This window comes from Bombus pyrosoma, unplaced genomic scaffold (genome assembly GCF_014825855.1).
Source record: "Bombus pyrosoma isolate SC7728 unplaced genomic scaffold, ASM1482585v1 HiC_scaffold_4710, whole genome shotgun sequence".
In the NCBI taxonomy this organism is placed as follows: Eukaryota; Metazoa; Arthropoda; class Insecta; order Hymenoptera; family Apidae; genus Bombus; species Bombus pyrosoma.
The window spans coordinates 149,050-153,988 of record NW_025219969.1 but is presented as its reverse complement, the minus strand read 5'-3'; the positions used below and the strand labels follow the sequence as shown (position 1 = coordinate 153,988).

General features: G+C 31.5%; 2 protein-coding genes and 1 long non-coding RNA gene across 19 annotated transcripts in view; 1 reads left to right on the top strand and 2 right to left on the bottom strand.

Moving 5' to 3' along the window:
* LOC122577441 overlaps window positions 1–4,939 on the top strand; it is a 266,783-nt gene that overhangs the window by 169,208 nt on the left and 92,636 nt on the right. The window lies entirely within an intron of this gene.
* The window catches only part of LOC122577433, a gene marked incomplete at its 5' end in the record, with an annotated part of 702,209 nt that overhangs the window by 695,141 nt on the left and 2,129 nt on the right, over window positions 1–4,939 (bottom strand).
* LOC122577452 lies at window positions 606–2,679 on the bottom strand. Its single transcript, XR_006320314.1, has 3 exons — window positions 2,366–2,679; window positions 1,462–1,593; window positions 606–1,097 (listed from the first exon to the last, which is right to left on the bottom strand). It is a non-coding gene; the product is annotated as an uncharacterized LOC122577452 (long non-coding RNA).

Genomic DNA, 4,939 nt, shown 5'->3' with positions numbered 1-4,939 from the left:
CACATAAATAAAATAGAAACAGAGCAAGCAAAAATCCTAAGGACAATAGTTAACGCTCCATGGTACGTCAGAAATGAAGATATACGAAAAGACTTAAAGATTCCAACAGTTAAAGAGGAAATCGCCAGATATGCAAAAAAATATAAAGAAAGACTTGCAACACACCCAAATCAGCTGGTTGCTGAAACGAATAAAACAAAAATAGAAAGAAGACTGAAGAAGAAGCACCCTGCAGACCTCACAATAGAACAATAAACAACCTGGAAGATGGAGTCCCGCTGGGGGTAACCATCCACATGCTATATTTCATCAAAACCCAAACTATAATATTTTACCAAATGTCCTAATGGACAAATTGTAAAATGATCTATTTAAAAATAAAAAAAAAAATTTAATCTCGTGCAAAAGAGTTACTATAACTTATTACGATTTGGGCTTCGAATAGTCAATCAACAGAATTCAGTATAGCGAAAAAGTATTCAGTCCATAGCGATCGTCAGCGCTGGCAGTATGCCGTCCGTACGGATGGCATAGGCTCCGAGTATTCAGCACTCTAAGGGTTAATCAAGTGATTAATTTTTGGAAAACGATGCCAATTAGCAGGTCTCACCACGCAGGTGACTGCGCAAGAGACACACCCATGAGTTATTTAACATTTCACATCGATCTCCAAAAATAATTTTCTAATATTCAGAATAGTACTTTATGTATCATTATTTCGAAAACGATACCAACTACCGGGAGTCACCACAGAGAGGTAACTATGCTCGTCCCCCATTTAGGTAAAGAGTTTTTAAGCATCGGAAGGGGAAAACGTAAAATTATTTTAAAACAAAGAAGTAGCGTATATTGAAATTTATTAATTACAATAGAGACAGTATATGGTTCCACAAAATCATATTTAAATATTGAACTTATCATCGAAGAAACCAAAGCACACGACTTATCAATTGTAGCACCTATAAATGGATGATGAGATCTCGTTGTTTCCGATTAAATCGCACTTGTTTCTTCAATTCCATGAATACGGTGTTGATTCCTTGGCTTTGAGTAGACGCAAAGAATTACTTTCCATCCATAGACGCTCAATAGTTACACTTTGCATTGCCATTGATTTTATACAGATTAATGGCTTAATCGTTATAAATTAGTGGCTTAAATATTATAAATTAGTGGTTAAAATGTTGTTAATTAATTGTTTAATCGTTATAAAATAATAGTATAATGTTATAAATTAATAGATTAAATGTTATAGATTAATGGATTAAGTGTAATGAATTAATGGTTTAAATGTTATAAACTAATACCTCAAATGTTATAAATTAATAGCTTAAACGTTATAAATTAATAGCTCAAATGTTATAAATAAACAGCTTAAACGTTATAAATTAATAGCTTAACTGTTATAGATTAGTGGTTTAAATGTAATAAATTAGTAGTTTAAATGTTATAAATTATTACCTTAATTCGTAGAAGTTCTTGTTCGATCTTCGCTGCACGGGGGTTCAGACACAAAAGAGCTCACGCGCGAGTCGCGTGTTTCTTATATACCTGATACCATGCATACGTCAAGGTGCCGGAAATTCAATCAAACTGCAACGGTTTGCTGATATTATAAGAAGTTGTTTTTTCATTAGAGTGCAATAAAATTTAATCATTTGATCATTTTTATTGCAAATTGACGCCTTTAACAATTTATTACAATAATAATTTTTATAATTTTAATAGTTTTTACGAGCGAAAACTAAACTCACACTTTTATGAAACTAGTTTTTGACTTAGAACTGTGTTATTTTATATTGAATGCCAGTTCTTGATGAAAATAACTGTACTGTTATAGACAAATGCTATAACTATTATAAATTAAAAGAAGAATTCTTTTTAATTGTGAAGTGTATTGTTATAAATTAAAAGCGTAATTGTTAAAAATTAATGGAATAACTGTTTTAGATTTATAATAAATTATTATAAATGAATAGCGTAATTATTATAAATTACTAGTATATTTGTTATAAATTGGTGGTTTAAATGTTGTAAATTAATTGTTTAAATGTTATCAATTAATAATTTAAATGTTATATATTAATGGCATAAATGTTATAAATTAACAGTTTAAATGTTAGAAGTTAGTGGCTTAAATGTATAAAATAACAATTTAAATGTTGTAAATTAAGATCTTAAATGTTATAAATTAATAGTTTGTATGTTAGAAATTAATTGCTTAAATGTTATAAATTAATGGCTTAAATGTTATAAATTAACAGTTTCAATGTTAGAAATTAATTACTTAAGTGTTGTAAATTAATGGCTTAGACGTTATAAATTACTAGTTTCAAAGTTATTATTTGATATTTTTTTTACTTACCTTATATTTAAGATCTTTTTCCATGTTCACTCTCCGGGAGTTCAAGCACGAAAAAGCACGCGCGCGACTTGCGTATTTTTTATATAACTTGACGAGGTGTCGGGATGTTAATCAAACGGTAACAATTTTTTGACATAGCAGAAGTCGGTTTTTCCTTTATAACAAAATCAAATTGAACAATTTCTTAATTTTTATCGTAAATTGGCGTCTTTAACGATTTTGTACGATATCCATTTTTATCATTTTAATAGTTTCTACAAACTAAAACTAAATACACACTTTTTTGATACTAGCTTTCGACTATCCTTTGACTATTTCTGGTGGCAGCAACTACCGTATTAATCGGAAGTTTAAATTTATATTTCAAATACTATCGTTCATTTCCCTTTTTGATTAAATTTACAACAATCAAATTAAAAATAAATAAGTCGATACGTAACAATAGCAGTTAAATTTCGTGAAAATCGACAAAAGATTGCATTTGGGAGTTGTGGGGATTGTTTCGACATTAAAGACAGCGTGCACTACATGCGGCGTGTAAAATGGAGTGAAAAGAGCGCTTAAACATCGAAATACCACAATTAGGAACGAGATAGCAGATAACTTTCGTGGAAATCGACAAAAGGTTGTATTCGGGAGTTGTGGGGATTGTTTCGACTTAAAAACGAGTGTGCACTACATGCAGCGTGTAAAATGGAGTAAAAAGAGCGCTTAAACGTCGAAATACCTCAACTATTAACGAAATAACTGTTAAATTCTGTGAAAATCGACAGAGATTGCATTTGGGAGTTGTGGGGAGTGTTTCGGCGTATAAAAGAGTGTGCACTACATGCGGCGTGTAAAATGGAGTGAAAAGAGCGCTTAGACGTCGAAATATCTCAATTCTTAAGGAAATAGTAGTTAAATTTCGTGAAAATCGACAGAGATTGCATTTTGCGAGCTGCCGGTATTGTTTCAAATCCAGTATTGGGTGAATTACATTCGGCGTGTAAAATGGAGTGAAAAGAGCGCTTAAACGTCGATATATCACAATTATTAACGCAATAGCAGATAGATTACGTGAAAATCGTCAAGAGATTTGCATCTTGCGAGCTGCCGGCATTGTTTCAACGTTAGAAACAGCACGCACTAAATTCGGCATGTAAAATGTAACAAAATGAGCGCTTAAACGTCGAAATATCTCTAATATTAACGAAATAACTGTTGAATGTCCTGAAAATCGACAAAAGATTGCATTCTGCGAGCTGCCGGTATTGTTTCAACGTTAAGAAGAGGACTACATTCGGCGTGTAAAATGGAACTAAGTGAGCGCTTAAACATCGAAATATATCTATTATTAACGAAATAACTGTTAAAACTGAAAATCGGCAAAAGATTGCATTTTGCGAGCTGCCGGTATTGTTTCAACGTTAAGAAGAGCATGTACTACATTCGGCGTGTAAAATGGCACATAATTAACGCTTAAACGTCGAAATATATCTGTTATTAACTGTTACGTATTTACTTGTATATTTCCAGTTATATCTATCGCTAGTTTGATCGAGAACGAAAAGGAATGATAGTAGTTGAAATATAAATTTAAACTTCCGATTAATACGGTAGTTTCGCGTATTATATATTTTATATTTACTGGATTATTGATTGTTAAAGATATAAAACACACACACATATATATATTTTACAATATAATATTCATATATAATTTCCTTAAATTTATCAACATATTAAGTAATTTCAATAAAGTAGTATTGCATATTTTAATCGTTTTTTCTTCTTTTCTAGATTAATAATTGTTCAATTTAATAATGTTTACAATATAGTTTTTATATGAAATACCTTAAGTTATTTATGTTATCTCGATAACAAGAAGTTCTCGTCCATGTAGATAGTGGCGAAAACGTTTAACGGCGTTTACAACTGCTAACGTCTCTCGTTCATACGGATGATACTTGGATTCCGCGGGACTAGTTTTTTTACTACAGTACTCTACTACTCTGTTTTACCGTCAATCTTATTCATTAAAATAGCCCTATATCCATCCGGACTAGCGTCAGTGTGTATTTCTATCGGATAATTGGGGTCGAATATCATTAATACCGGCTCGTCAGTCAGAACAGAAATTACTTTTCGCCTTATTTTTCATGCCTACCTGTCCAAGTTATGTTTTTGTTGCCGGAAGTAAGTGCATACAGGGGTTTCATTACCTGTGAAAATTTAGGGACGAATTTTCGGAATTCATAGGCTAAACCTATGAATTGCCTAAGCTGTGTGATGGTCATTAGCGCAGGTAAAGAATTCAATGCGTGTATTTTACCCGGGTTGGGACAAACTTCTCCGTTATGAATCACATATCCCAAGATGGAGTATCAATGTCTTCTGTTACGTATTTATTTGTTTGGTTTTTTTGTTAATTTGAACGAAAAGAATAACGAACGATAGTAGTTGAAATATAAATTTAAACTTCCGATTAATACGGTAGTTGCTGCCACCAGAAATAGTCTAAGGACTATTTCGAAGATAAAATTTTCTTTTATTTTAATTTTTTACTTAGTATTAAAAGAATTGCTGTGCTAC